The following is a 16213-nucleotide window of genomic DNA, read 5'->3' on the forward strand; positions in this document are numbered from 1 at the left end:
AGCAGAGCATTTCATTGTTTAGTGAACTATTTAAATCTTTGATAATCAATATCTAAAAAACGGTTAAACAAATCATGTTCCATGTCGCTTGAGGTGATTTCAATGAATATGTTACAAAAACATGCAGTTATACCATTAACTCATAAACAGTAATGGCACTAATCATTTTCAATATCCTCACCCCCTCCCCAACCCTTGACACATGATCAGCAGCAGCAGCAGCAGCAGCATCATAACACCATTAATAATAACCATCGCCATCAGCATCACTATCACAAACACTCGCTCTGTTTTTTCTCGAGAATTTTATGGAAATTTGTAGTGCAATAGAGTAGCCAGTTGTGGTACTCCTTCAAGTAGACAGTCCAAGACAATACTGATCAATCACGTTAATTTAAGAGTGAACTTTTCTATAAAAAATATACGTACTATTGTCATGTGCAGTATTTAGGGTTGTTTGGTTCATGGGTGAGTGAATGAGTTCAGCAATATCACGGCGGGGGACACCGGAAATGGGCTTCACACATAGAACCCATGTGGGGAATCGAACCCGGGTCTTCGGCATGACGAACGAACGCTTTAACCACTAGGCTACCCCACCGCCCCTTGGTTAATGAGGGTTCATTGATGTGTAAGATTACATACGTCTCTGCTAACCCGCCAAACATTGAGTATATCATCTAAGTAAATTAAACGTTGTGTATGTCAACCTACTTCTCTGGGATTATATATCGTGACCCTAAACCATATACATAGGTTTCTTCTAAAAAAGAAGACTGCAAGAGTTTAATAATTGCTTACCGTGTGATGAAATATAATAACCAAAACAAGTTAAAGAGCAACCTCGAATGAAAATCAGCCATAACAGATTAATTATCGTCACATGAATTGTCTTGTTCTCTAACTTCTTTAGAATGGTATCCTTTAAAGGGGGCCTCCTGCGAGGCCGACATGTGTACCAAGTAGACATGCAGAGAGGTGCGCCAGGACGGCTTGCCGGTGTCATTTGAAGTAAATAACGCCAATTATCATTGTTTTGACAGTATGGGGTCGTCTCACCATTTCAGTGAAATAAGCTCACCACTTACTGAATACGTTGAGTTTGGGTTCACCACTTTAGTTTAAAAAACATGTTCACCACTGATTTACTTTGGAAAGCAGTAAATATTTTTCACAAAGAGTATAAATAAATATATTCCGTCCCACCGTGGAGGAAGTATATCGAATTTTGGACACCCGTTTCTTGACCCTCTAGGAGAGACTTCAGACAAACCGCATCAATACAATGCAGTTTGTGGATGAAGTTGCTGCATGTTTGCACTTTGAATGAAATGTATGAATTGTGATTGATTAATTGAAATGCATGAAAAGTGCTGAAATAACATATATGAAATATATGTACGGTACTTAAAATAAATTTTATATAAAATATTATATACTGTAAATACACGCATCATCTTGAAGGGTCTGAAACCCAGGTATTAACCCGACTGTCGGCCTGGCAGAACTCTCTCTCTCTCTCTCTCTCTCTCTCTCTCTCTCTCTCTCTCTCTCTCTCTCTCTCTCTCTCTCTCTCTCTCTCTCTCTCTCTCTCTCTCTCTCTCTCTCTCTCTCTCTCTCTCTCTCCCCCCCCCCTTAAAAACAACGCATAAATGTACCTTCTGTTTCCAGAGTGACGTACTTATACGCTGGTGTCACTTCCGGGAGTGTTCCGAGTGTCATGTCGTATGTTTGTCAAACATTGATCTCTATTCCACCGACAAAATCATAGACGTTCAAAACGGAACTTTCAAATGAAATCACCTCCACATGACCGTTGCGAAACAGTATGGTTAAAGAGTGAGTGAGTTAGGTTTTACGCCGTTTTTAAATATATTCCAGAAATATTACGGCAGGGGTCACCAGAAAACGGCTTCACACAATGTTCCCATGTGGGGAATCGAACCCGGGTCTTCGGCGTGAAGCGAAAGTTTTAACCACTAGGCTATCCCAACGCCTCGCATGTTTAAAGAGTCTTGTCATCAGGTATATTGAAGGCTCGAACTTGAACTAGAAGTGATTACGTAATTCCCATTCACGTCGTAAAAAGATATTCAGTCGTGACCTACACCTTCGCATTTGTCATCCAGTTGATGAGAAGAATAAACAGGAAGGATTTTGAACCTGGCATACACATTGTAAAGCCGACCACAGAACGCCCATCAAGAGACAATGTAATTAGCCAAAAGGTAAAACAACATTATTTCGAGATAATTCATTATTACAGCATAGTGGAGTGATCCCGCGGAGTTATACAGGTCCATATATCTGGGCTCTATTACCCGCCTCCAGATTAAAGCAGGCAAGCACAAACATAGACTGGGCACTGGTATGATTACTTACTTTGTAGTTGTTTTACAAGCACTGCCGCTATGGAGGCCTGGGCATAAAACCAGAGCATTAATCAGGTATAAAACCCACCAGCCGGCCTTCTATACACACATCTGAGACACGGACTGCAATTTGATGTTGAGAGGTTTTACCTTGGAGTTTGATCATGAGAAGCTGAGGCTGATGCTGTGGACTTCGATCACATCGTTATCCAGGAAGGGAGATTACAAGACCAGGATGCTACATCGGCCAGTGTACCAGCTGTCTCGTATATATGGGTCTGGGTTGACAGGCGTTCTGGGAGCTGGGGGACAATTTGTCTGAAATAGGGAAGGATGTATAAATTTAGCTGTCACTGTCTGTGTGTGTTCAACAAACCGTGCCGTGAGAGAACAAACAGAAGTTGTGTCGGAATAGCAAGGAGATTTGCAAACAGATGTATCTTTGTCACCAGTAGGGCTGTGTCTCGTCTTAAGATCAGAGAGTTTAGTGGCGTATCTGTCATTAAGGCTGTTATCTCTGCTATACCGGACATTAAGGGCTACGTGTAAAACTAGATGCTCTGGTATATTGAACTTATTCGTCAAATCATTGACTACGGTACATTTACCCAATCCTCTTAGAACCCAGCATCTTGATCAATTAGGATGTGGTTCTTGGTGGGAGTTGTTTCAGGATAGAATATATGATGGTATTCTGAAGCTTTCCGTCCTCTCTTTCCTATATGTCAACCAGAATTGTTGTTTTGTATGTTTCATTTAATCACCTCTGAGTTCAGTTTGAAGCAATTCAAATGTGCGTACCTCGAAATTGTTCTGAAAAGTTTGTATCTGTTTCAAAATGTCACAATGTATTTCTAATATAAACATAGAGTATGAATAAGGTGTATTTAGGTATAATCTAGGATATGCTGAAAGGAACATGACGCATTACCTGTGTCATGTGGTGTGAAAAGACGTTAGAACAACTTTACAATATGGTGTGAAAAGACGTTAGAACAACTTTACAATATGGTGTGAAAAGGCGTTAGAACAGCTTTATAAGATGGTGAGAAAAGACGTTAGAATATTTTCCGAACACCATTTGTCCCGAAGGAACAGATTTTATGTGTACCGTCTGTATGAAAGACATACAACAGACACCGGGTGTCATGAAGGTAATGGCTGTTCATGTTTCGCTGTATATACACGGGTATTGTACAAACGTGGTATCCTTAAGGTATTGGCAATTCATGAATATGCCGTTGGATAAACTTGCCTATTGGAAACAAACGGGTATCGCGAAGATACTGGCTCTTATGAAATTATTTAACCAAAGATCTGTTGCAGGTTGTGCACAATCAGAACATTCCGACTACCGGTTGGGTGTAACAACTGCCCATGTTTGCGTAACACTCTTGATACAGCTACATGAGAAGTAAACTTTATTTAGATCAGAAATGGGGCGGTTGGGGTAGCCTAGTGCCTACCTGCATGAATTTATTGAGCATCAGTTGGCATTCTCAGTGAGGAACATAGGCAGGTAAGTGTTCACTGATAGGACAGCTCTACGAAATGATATGTTGTCATTTTTATTAAAAATTGGTGTAAGTAGATCTGTTACACTTTATCAAAAGACGGGGCGGTTGGGGTAGCCTAGTGGTTAAAGCGTTGGCTCGTTACGCCGAAGACCCGGGTTCGAATCCCCACATGGGTACAATGTGTGAAGCCCATTTGTGGTGTCCCCCGCCGTGATGTTGCTTGAATATTGCTAAAAGCGGCGTAAAACCAAACTCAGTCAGACAGTCAGTAGATCAGAAATACATTCTAGATGACAATTTGATTCTAGATACAATACTGACATTTATCCAACACATGCTGCATCGTTTAACACACGCACAATGTGTCCTATTCAGACGAGCGATCATATCAGAAATACCAGTCCATTTCCTCTCCGTTGATGCAACAGTAGCTCATGTTTAGAACGTTGTGCCCACCCCGATCTGTTCATAGGCATGGATCCATCAATAATACACTCGCAGTCAGGGTCATTCTCATAGCTCAGCAAATTAGATCTGTCGTAGGTATGAAATATTCAACGGGATGAGTTCCCATCAACATTCATGCTGATTCATCCGTTTGGAAATAACTGCGATTGCCATGAGATTTACATGCACGTTGATTGTGTAAGAACAAACATGGGTTTTCGAGTCACATGACACATTAGAGATTATCAAGAATGCCTTGTCGCTACCTTATTCAAACGTTCACTAATGGCTTCAGTGCTTCATTGATATTGCTTAGAATACGTCGACTCCAAATCGTTTGGAAACAGCTCGGTTTTTTTTTTCAGAAATTAGAATTTCATAAATATTACTGGGGCCAGTACACGCTATTGTTCTTTACATGAATCATATTGCTTGTTGTATCCGATTCTTTACATGAATCATATTGCTTGTTGTATCCGATTGTTCTTTACATGAATCATATTGCTCGTTGTATCCGATTGTTCTTTACATGAATCATATTGCTTGTTGTATCCGATTGTTCTTTACATGAATCATATTGCTCGTTGTATCCGATTGTTCTTTACACCAATCATATTGCTCGTTGTATCTGATTGTTCTTTACACGAATCATATTGCTTGTTGTATCCGATTGTTCTTTACATGAATCATATTGCTCGTTGTATCCGATTGTTCTTTACACCAATCATATGGCTCGTTGTATCTGATTGTTCTTTACACGAATCATATTGCTTGATGTATCATATTGTCCTTTACATGAATCATATTGCTCGTTGTATCCGATTGTTCTTTACACCAATCATATTGCTCGTTGTATCCGATTGTTCTTTACATGAATCAGATTGCTCGTTGTATCAGATTGTTCTTTACAATTGCTTGTTGTATCAGATTGTTCTTTACATGAATCATATTGCTCGTTGTATCCGATTGTTCTTTACACCAATCATATTGCTCGTTGTATCCGATTGTGCTTTACATGAATCATATTGCTCGTTGTATCCGATTGTTCTTTACATGAATCATATTGCTTGTTGTATCCGATTGTTCCGAATGTGTATCGTTGTATCGGATCGGATTGTTTTTTACATGAATCATATTGTTCGTTGTATCCGTTTGTTTTTTAACCGCCTCCATGGTGTAGTGGTTAGAGCGTCCGCCCGGAGAGCGGAAGGTCGCGGGTTCGATCCCCGGACGCGTCATACCAAAAGACGTTAAAATATCTGTACATTAATGGGTACAACAAGGACTGGTTGGCTCGAAGTCAGTATAATGTGTCTGAGTGGGGTATTCATGCTTCACTGCGGCATGGTATCTGAGTGGGCTAGCACTATAAAACCAGCTTAAGTCTGGGCTAGTACACGCGCATGCACGTCGTCATATGAGCGAAATATTTCTTCAGTGTGACGTTTAACCCCATTTCACCTCACCTCACCGATTGGTTTTTTATATGTACCACAATGTTCGTTGTATCCGATTGTTCTTTACATGAATCATATTGTTCGTTGTATCCGATTGTTCTTTTCATGAATCATATTGTTCGTTGTATCCGATTGTTTTATATGTACCACAATGTCCGTTGTATCCCATTAATCTTTACATAAATCATATTGTTCGTTTTATCAGATTGTCTTTTGTATGCGCCATATTATTCGATATATCCTATTATTAGTTATATCTATAATATTGTTCCTTGTATTCGATTGTACCTCTTATCAACGGTTATATGCATGGTTTTGTTCTTAATATCCGAATGTTTCATATACGCATCACATTGTTCGTTATATCAGCGGTTCTGATATGCATCACATTGTTTGTGATAACCGATTTCCGATATTTCATTGCCATCAATTGTACGTTTTATCCACCTTCGACACATACGGAGTTAAGGACAACAGTTCACTTTGACCTCAATCTCTACATCCGTAGATGTAAAATATTTCACAAGAAATTGTTTCCAAGACTAACTTTTCAAATCACCTAAAACAATTTTCCGATGAATAAACTGGGTTCGCAATAACCGATACTTTGGTAAAGTGGCTCGCCACTATGAACATGCAAAGCTCACTCCTCCTACACCTTCTGGAACAAACTGACTTGCCAGGACAACTGCGATCGAAACCCAAGCAATAAGACGGGTCGTGGGTGAAACCATCTATACACGATTCGGTTTTAATACAGACACAGCTCCGTGCCAGGAAATTCATTACTGCTGGTGACAATGCTGCAGAGCATTAGAAATGAGTCTATTTCAAGGCTAAAGTAACACATTTCAATGTTGGCGATGCTTGCTGCACCTGCGTATCCTCAATAGCTTTGTATCCAAGTGTATTATGGGGTGTCTTATAACCCACGTTATGGATAATGGTCGGATCATTTCAATCGCTGGTGTAGTAGTACATGTAAGCCGCGATGAAGTCAGGAGTAATTGCGTGAAGGAGTAAGGAAGGAAGTGAGCTTGAGTTAGAAAGTTCTTGCATTAGAAATAGTTCAGTGAAACTTCGATAAGGGACATCATGAATGAGAACCAAGTATCGGCTTACACCTTATAGCTATATGGGAATCGAGCCTTAGCGTTTGGTGGACTGTCGAACATATGACAACCACCATGGCCGCAAGTTTGTTTGTTTGTTTTTATTTGGTTTTGTTCTATTTGTTATTGATGTATAACGCCGCACTCAGCAACATTCCAGCAATACGAGTGATTGATATCATGAGCATCGATCTAGGCAACTGGGATATGATGGCATGTTTCAGAGAGCCTGACCGGCTGATCTCGATAGTCATCGCTTACGACAAGCATTGGCTGCTGAAGGCCTATTCTAACCCCGATCTTAAGATAGGTCAGTACGCGTCCCATCTGCGTTACGAGGAATTATTAGTTTATATAAAGGTGAGGTGAAATGGGGTTTAACGTCGCACTTAAGAACATTTCGCTCATATGACGACGTGCATGCGTGTGTATGTGTAGCTGCTTGACTTAAGCTGGTTTTATAGTGCTAGCTCACTGAGATATCATGCCGCAGGTAGCATGAATACCCCACTCAGACACATTATACTGACTCTGTGCCGACCAGTCCTTGATGTACCTTAATGCCGAGTGCCATACAGGGACCAACAAGTACCATATTTTAACGTCTTTTGGTATGACGCGGCCGGGGATCGAACCCGCGACCTTCCGTTCTCCGGGCGGACGCTCTTACCACTACACCACGGAGGCGGTAGTTTATATATAAAGACATTAATGGAACTTATTCACAGTATGTTGTATTATGTGTCGTGACTGTGTGTATTCTTTCGGAATAGGGACATACGTAAGGTGCAGTTTACATGGATACCCCGCTCAGAGAATACTGACTTTGAGTCGACCAGTCCCTGCTTTACCACTGTTTAGGAACGCAACGCAAAATCCAGGACCAGTCTTTATGAAGGACGTGGTCGGGGATTGAATCATTGAATTCTCCCGGCTATATCCACTACACTTCGGAAGCATGAGGGGTTGGTGTCGGGTGTCGGGTGATTATATGCCGGCCTCTTATAAGTCAGTTTGTATGTGTCGAGTGTCATATTTTGATTGGGCATGTTAGGTCAAAGCGCACAATGGCGTTCCACAGACAATCTCCAGATTTAATGCTGATAATGTTGCAGTTCATATATTCTCGCCAGGGAACTCCGATAATGAACTTCACATGGGCTTCACGAGATCTTCATATCGGCTTCACATAATGTACCATATGGGGTTCTAACCCGGATTTATAAGAGCCAAGGTTTCTACGAATACACTACATCACCGCCCCCTTGTCATGGAACCCTTGGTCAATATTCAAATGTTGGTGAATCTAACCAGGTCATTGTACTGGCAGCGAGTAGACCACATACATTCATTTTATCATTTAGTGCGAACCATAACCTGCATCCCAGTTAAAGTTCTTTGAAGTAGAACCCAAAGATTATCCAGTCGATGGGCCCACAGCCTTCCGCTTCCTGGAATTGTCCCGAGACACGTCCTGGTATTTGCCAAGACACAAGGTGAGTGTCCTCTGACCACGTTTTCCCGTCACTTGTGTCCAGCCACATCGACAGCAGCCAGACTACACCGACCCACAACTACATGTACATATCGAACTGAATAAAGGGAATTGGCTCAATGACAAACACTCGGCTTCACAATCAATAGGAGAGACATTGGACCTACACAACGGGATTCCTTCGTATGGTGACTCACGGCGTGGTCACTCGGACCTGTGTCCGTGCGCGTCACATGATGGTCTAATTGCTGCTCATGGCGCTATCTCTGCAGGTCCGTCTCCACGGGTCCGTCCAGACCTGCATGACCTGGTGGAAGTACAGACACACACCATGAGTCTGGGTGGTTTTCGTTACTGACATCATGCCGCTATGTTAGTCATCGATAATCCTTATTGTCGCTGGTGGACATTTATATAGAGTTCATCAGACATATCGAGATTTGACTTTCTGCTCCAGACGTGGCCAGTCACGTTGTGATGTACTTCTCCGCGACTCATTTAGATGATGAGAAGAAGATTAAGGTCACAATAACCTGATTATTTTATCTTCATCGACGTAATTATGTTAACATAAAAAATGTATATTTATTAATTTTATGTTTTTTAAATTCCTTGTTTAGATTAAAACGGTTGCAGCTCTCTAGGCCTTCATGAATATTTCAGAATCTACTTTAAACTTTACGCGTGCACTGTACGCTGCCAGTTTCAAATACTGCTATTTCGAACTACGGTTGTCTCGAAATTATAACATCGTATTTCTTTGGTTGTATCGAACTTCGGATAACTCGAAGTATCATGTAGGCTCCTTAAACTTCACAACAACGTTAGACTGTAACATACAAATAGTAGTGTTCTATTTCTTAAGCCTGCATATATTGGACTTCTCACGCGTTCAAGTACATATGTATGAAGAAACGGCTGTTCAGTTTGTTTGTACCGGTTTATCTATGTCTCCAAAAATGTGCTTATTTTAAACTACATTTATTGATAAAAGCCTGTTAAAAACTATTAATTGCACCTACACAAACATTAATTTAATGAAGCCCAAACATGGAGGTGTTTCATGTCGAAACTTTCATCATGAAATATAATGGAATGACTCACTTCTAAATTAGTGTTTGGTTTGGATCATAAGGGAATAAAATGTCCTTATGCTACCTCGCCCTTTGTACCTAGACGAGGGTACTGCATTATTAAAAATACAATTAGATTTGAGTCCGACAAATCAAATATTCTTCAGCTCTTACAAGTGCGCGAAAGGATGTTTTAACAACACTATCAGATACAGCCCAGGTGTATCAATACAAACTGTTGTACTAAAGAAAGTACACAACTGATGTGTTGTGTTATTTCCCCGCAAACTACATATACATTTTGAAAAGTGTTTTGATTGTGACTTACAAATTCCAAACACTGTGTACATGTTGCCTAAAGACCACAAATGTCCTTTACAGTGCTGTCAGTGGAATATTAAATTATGATTTGGTTAAATCCCACGTGCATGTTATGCGCCAACAGTATAAAATACAGTCGATTGAGATTTTTAGCGGTATACCTGTTAAAGGTACACATCAAAATGCGGACTATCAGCATCGGAGAATGCCATTGCATTGGGGCTTCGAACACCCATATTGACAGAACGTTCGGTTGTACAAAGCAGACCATCATGTGACTAATGAGACACGTCAAGCAAGACTGATCACACATCTGACTTCACCAGAACTGAAAGACCGAGAGTTGCCACCTGCAAGATGACTATCACCTGCGCATTTTCCATCTGCGCAACCGGATGCTCATAGTGACGTCATCCGCATCAACAACGTTGGGTCACTGCATCAGCAGGAACACAGTCATGAGACGACTGCGTGCTGTGGGTCTATCGACCATTTCGGGGCATGTCATTTACCCGTCAACATCGACTGAACTGCAGGGGCTGGTCACGACCACAACTGATATACTCATGGAAACGAATAAAGGAACACATGAATGTACAAGTGTTCCTTTATTCATTCCCAGAATTTCACCCACAGTGCAATACATACCTTGTGAAGAAACCTGGAAAAGAATAAAGGAACACTTGTACTTTCATGTGTTCCTTTATCCGTTTCCATGAGTATATATGTGGTGTTTTGGGCAACATGTACACAATGTTTAAGACTTGTAAGTCACATTCAGAGCGCTTTCCATGATATGTACTGTGTTATTTAAACGCTCCAAGCTACAGGTTGTGTACTATCTATTTCACATGACTTTATATATATTAACTATATTATACTAGGAAAAATAAATAATAATCTGTATATTAGTCTGGAGCAAGCAAATCAATGATTGAAAAAAATGAGCAATGATTAAGATCATAAGCATTTCAGAAATATTCCAGCTATGTGGCAGAAGTCTGTAAATGATGGAGTCTGAACCAGACAATCCGGTGAATGTGATCATGAGAATCGATCCATTTAATACGGATACCATGGCATGCCTCAACCAAGAGCCTGAATCAATCCCGTTAGTTTCCTCTTACGACATATGATGGTCGCTGAACACCTGAATCTTCGCGGAGGTCCACACTATGATGATACGATTAACGCTTTCACACGTCAAGCTTAACCATCTGATCCTATCGTAGTCGGTACCTCGCATACGGTACAGGATACATATTCAACCTTACGTATGGTACAGGATGCGTGTTCATTTTTGTATATGGTTCAGGATACGTATTCAACAGTACAAACGGTAGAGGATACTTGTTCAACTTTACATACGGTACAGGATAAGTATTCAACCTTACATACGGTACAGGATACGTGTTCAGCCATACATACAGTTCAGGATACGTGTCCAAGCTTGCCTGCGGTAGAGGCTATGTGTTCAACCTTACATACGGTACAGGATACGTGGTCAGTCTTACATACGGTACAGGATACGTGTCCAACCTTGCCTGCGGCTACGTGTTCAGCCTTACATACGGTACAGGATACGTGTTCACATTTATATTCGTTACAACATATGAGTTCCGATCAGTATCCCCAACGGATCACGCAAGCCCAGCTTTTTCAATTACATCTTTATGCTCGTGGCCAAGGTTGTATCGATGTTAAACAGAAACTGACCAAATGTGCTCAACCTGAAAACACCCTTTAGCACAGGTGACCTCTCATATCAATTTCATAGACGCTCGCCAACCTTATCATGAAACATATTACAATGTATTTGGCGACTGAATAATGCATTCTTGTCACATCGATGATTGCTTGCGGTCATCTTAGAGACTCACCAGGCTGGATATAGATCTATTCTTTGTGGCACGTAATGAATACCTGAATAGTGCTGATGGTTATTCCAAGCTTAGATTGTTATGGATCTGTTTTCCATGCAGACCCTATTGCCACTTAGTCTCGGAACACCATTCAGGGGGCTGACCGCAGCTGTTACTAGTCTGTTTTCTATACACTTCGCCTGGTCACTTACTTATTGGCCACTGCTGGATATATCTGTCTCTTAAAGCTCCTTTGTGGGGATAACAGACATTATCTGATCCTGTAAATGCCTGTTGTGTGTATCGCTTCTTAATCTCGGCTGTCCACGTGGTATTCGTCTCCTGGTAGGCAGCCATTGAGAACGGCATGTACTGACGTTAATAGGTCCACTGACAAACTGAATGCTACTGCTGTATAGCTTTTCATTCTCATCTGGAGGTTTTGCCATTCAAAACGAATCTTTATAACCAATTCAATTTCACTTTAAAAGCTTTTGCTATTATTGTAAAAGCATTCATTTGTACACGTGCATTTAGAAACATGGTTACATTCTTCCCTGCTGACGGGTTATTTGTTTGAATAAGTTTAAGAAAAAAGAATCATCTTAGCTTTTTACAAGCTATGAATGTACACCTTGTGTGTGTATTCATAAATATCATTAACGCGGAAATGCGTTAGATTCTATCTGATTGTCCACCCTTCACAGTTGTAGGTATACTCCAGCCCATTGTAAACCCTACAGTCTACTCGAACAGATTGTCCATCTTACACAGTCGTAGCTGTAATCAAGTTGATTGTCCACCCTACATAGCTACTCGAGTATTAGTCCATCTTACACAGTCGTAGCTCAACTCAAGCACATTGTCCACCCTACACAGTCGTAGCTCAACTCAAGCAGGTTGTCCACCCTACATAGTCGTAGCTCAACTCAAGCAGGTTGTCCACCCTACATTGTCGTAGCTCAACTCAAGCAGGTTGTCCACCCTACATAGTCGTAGCTCAACTCAAGCAGATTGTCTTCCCTACACAGTCGTAGCTCAACTCAAGCAGATTGTCGTCCCTACACAGTCGTAGCTCAACTCAAGCAGATTGTCGACCCTACATAGTCGTAGCTCAACTCAAGCAGATTGTCCACCCTACATAGTCGTAGCTCAGCTCAAGCAGATTGTCGTCCTTACACAGTCGTAGCTCAACTCAAGCACATTGTCCACCCTACACAGTCGTAGCTCAACTCAAGCAGATTGTCCACCCTACACAGTCGTAGCTCAACTCAAGCACATTGTCCACCCTACACAGTCGTAGCTCAACTCAAGCAGGTTGTCCACCTTACACAGTCGTAGCTCAACTCAAGCACATTGTCCACCCTACACAGTCGTAGCTCAACTCAAGCAGATTGTCCACCCTACATAGTCGTAGCTCAACTCAAGCAGATTGTCCACCCTACATAGTCGTAGCTCAGCTCAAGCAGATTGTCGTCCTTACACAGTCGTAGCTCAACTCAAGCACATTGTCCACCCTACACAGTCGTAGCTCAACTCAAGCACATTGTCCACCCTACACAGTCGTAGCTCAACTCAAGCAGATTGTCCACCCTACACAGTCGTAGCTCAACTCAAGCAGGTTGTCCACCTTACACAGTCGTAGCTCAACTCAAGCACATTGTCCACCCTACACAGTCGTAGCTCAACTCAAGCACATTGTCAGAGAAATGGTGAAATTATGATAGCACTTGCTCCCTCAGAAACAATAATCTGCGTACATCGGTCAGCATGAGGGGGCGCACATCCTTTCACAGCAGGTATCCTGCATGACTAAGTGTGTTGTCTAATGTACAAACACGCTAGATTTCGCACGCCTCTTTCCGACTCAACACCTCACAGATACTGATGGTCACACACGCAACATTCCAGCAGACAGAGCCGTAGGAATAGTTAACGTGAACATTAGCCACAGTCGAGAAGATATCGCAGCCCAGAGAAACCAATGATCACACGAGGGCCTACACCACATTCTATCAGATGCTCAACTTCTGATAGATCGGAGATCGATACGTTCCATTGTAGCTACACAAAACAGCTACCACATAACACAGCAAAAGCAAATAAAAACAAAATCTCATTGCATGTAAGCTCAAGCAAATGTGTAACAGAAGTCATTAGTCAGAGTTCTCAGCCATGTTGGAAGCAAGGCGCGGTTGCTGAACACAAACCAGGAATACAGCACACTTGCATGCAGGATGCAGAAAGTACACTTCATCACGCTGTTGTTTAAACCATCAATCCTGTTTCAGTTCCCAGTTCTTGTACTGACCGCTGCCATTTTCCTTTGTTCCCTTCAGAGCCGGTGCGATTAGCCATCAAACTTTGAATAATAGGTTGGGCATGTAATTATATATGATATATTGTCATTAAGTGGTCGTTACCCACCATGTCCAGATAACATATCCATTGCGAATACTCATTAACAGATTCATCAACAGTTAAAGGGGCGGAGAGGTAGCCTAGTGGTTAAAGCGTTCGCTCGTAACGCCGAAGACCCGGGTTCGATTCCCCACATGGGCACATTGTGGAAGCCCATTTGTGGTGTCCCCCGCCGTGATATTGCTGGAACATTGCTAAAAGTGGCGTAAAAATAAACTCACTCACTCGTGCGAATACTCATTAACAGACTCATCTACAAAAGCTAGAGGGGCGGAGAGGTAACCTAGTGGTTAAAGCGTTCGCTCGTAACGCCGAAGATCTGGGTACTATTTCCCAATATATGAAACCCATTTCTGGTGTTCCCGCTGTGATGTTACTGGAATATTGCTAAAGGTGGCGTAATCCGTACTTATTTATAACAGCACTGGCGGCTTCAGTAAGTTGAGAAAGAGAATAATAACAATCATAGACGACTGAGGAAATATATCATACAGGCATGTACGATTGCCCTATGTCATTATTTGTCAACCTCCTGTCGTAATATCGTTGTCACGGTTTCTAAATCCCATTCAGTGTGACGTAATGTCACATACATATTGGCTGCGATAAGTGTTTGCATAAGTAAAGCTTCAATAATAACATGGCAAGCTAATTCCGTCGGTTTGCTCTGTATTGACCACATTCGCCTTTACTCGCCAAACATGAAAACTCACCAACCACGTCTCATTTCCCAATCAATGTCCACTTTCCTGTTTACTTACTGAGTGCATATCAGAAGAATGCTGTTGACATAAACTCACGTCATGCTTTCTTTGCCCATAAAAACCTATCACTGCGATTTTATCACAGTCTGTACAGTCATCGACTATGTGGGACGACGTCATCTGCAGCCGCACAACGACTTCTCCGACCTCACACCGCAGTCCGACGTTAAGTGATCTTAACGTGTTTGAAAGTGGATTTCTCGCCGGCTCAAAGAGGCAATAAAGCTTTAGAGATAATCTTAGCTTTAAAACGCGTGGTGAAGCATGACATGTTGTATGGAGCATGACAGGTACCTCTGGTGATAGATTATTTTTGCATTATGGTACCCAATAGGGTAGAACGACAAAGGAGTCTACAATATGCCATGCCAAATCGAGGACAGAGGACAGATAAATATCACTTACCCTTGTATGAGGGACAATGACCTTGAATGCAATAAATATAACTAAAACATATTAAGATGGTACCAAGTATGTTCATTCGTATCCCGTTAACTGAATAACATTGCCCTGTCCTAGATGATGGTATCATGGACAAAACCATTGTTTCAGATACAGTACGATGTTGCCATATAAATGCAACCACGTATCGTATGTGGAGAAAGTCTGGATGGTTTCTTTTCGGAGAATAGATGTATGGTTTATAGTACACATAGGACATAGCTTGTACAAAAGGAAAATGCTTAATAAAGCTGATTGTGAAAGATGCAGTATGATGGTGCTAGGTATAATGTAAGTGTTACATAATTTAGATAGGAAACGGTGTCACATACAGTTTGACGGTTCCAATTATGGTATAATGGTGCCATGTACAATTTTGATAAAGTAACGGTGTGTATCATACACAGGCTGATTGTCGTGAAATCAGAGTGGTTGTGCCACATACGGTAATTGTCGTACAATAGTATTCATTATATCTTGTCGCATACAGTAATGTCGTACAATATGCCTATATCTTGACGCTTACAGTAATGTCGTACGATATGCCTATATCTTGTCGCATACAGTAATGTCGTACAATATGCCTATATCTTGACGCTTACAGTAATGTCGTACAATATGCCTATATCGTGTCGCATACAGTAATGTGTGGAATATACCGACTTATGGTTCCAGATACAGGATACAGATTCATGGTGCCAGTTCTAATAGCACACAAATGTATGATATGTCTATACATTGCCAGCAGAAAGGTATCTCACAGCACAATGATGGAAACGCGGACACAGAAACATAAACTAGCGTCCAAAAGAAACGCCACCAAAATAAAAATTATCTGAATTGTCAAAATAATTGCCAATCTGCTGAAAAACGGCTGAAAACACATCCCTCGATAACAACCTGTCTATTCCCAGTGAACAAGTGCAACACA

General features: G+C 41.4%; 1 protein-coding gene across 1 annotated transcript in view; it reads right to left on the minus strand.

Annotated features, from left to right (window-relative positions):
• The window catches only part of LOC124284005, a 43654-nt gene that overhangs the window by 13923 nt on the left and 13518 nt on the right, over positions 1-16213 (minus strand). The window contains exon 2 of the mRNA XM_046720041.1: positions 2523-2690. The gene's annotated coding sequence lies outside the window, so the exon portion shown is untranslated. The remainder of the gene's footprint in view (positions 1-2522; positions 2691-16213) is intronic.

This window comes from Haliotis rubra, unplaced genomic scaffold (genome assembly GCF_003918875.1).
Source record: "Haliotis rubra isolate DU_JTF1 unplaced genomic scaffold, ASM391887v1 Scf328, whole genome shotgun sequence".
NCBI classification, from domain to species: Eukaryota; Metazoa; Mollusca; class Gastropoda; order Lepetellida; family Haliotidae; genus Haliotis; species Haliotis rubra.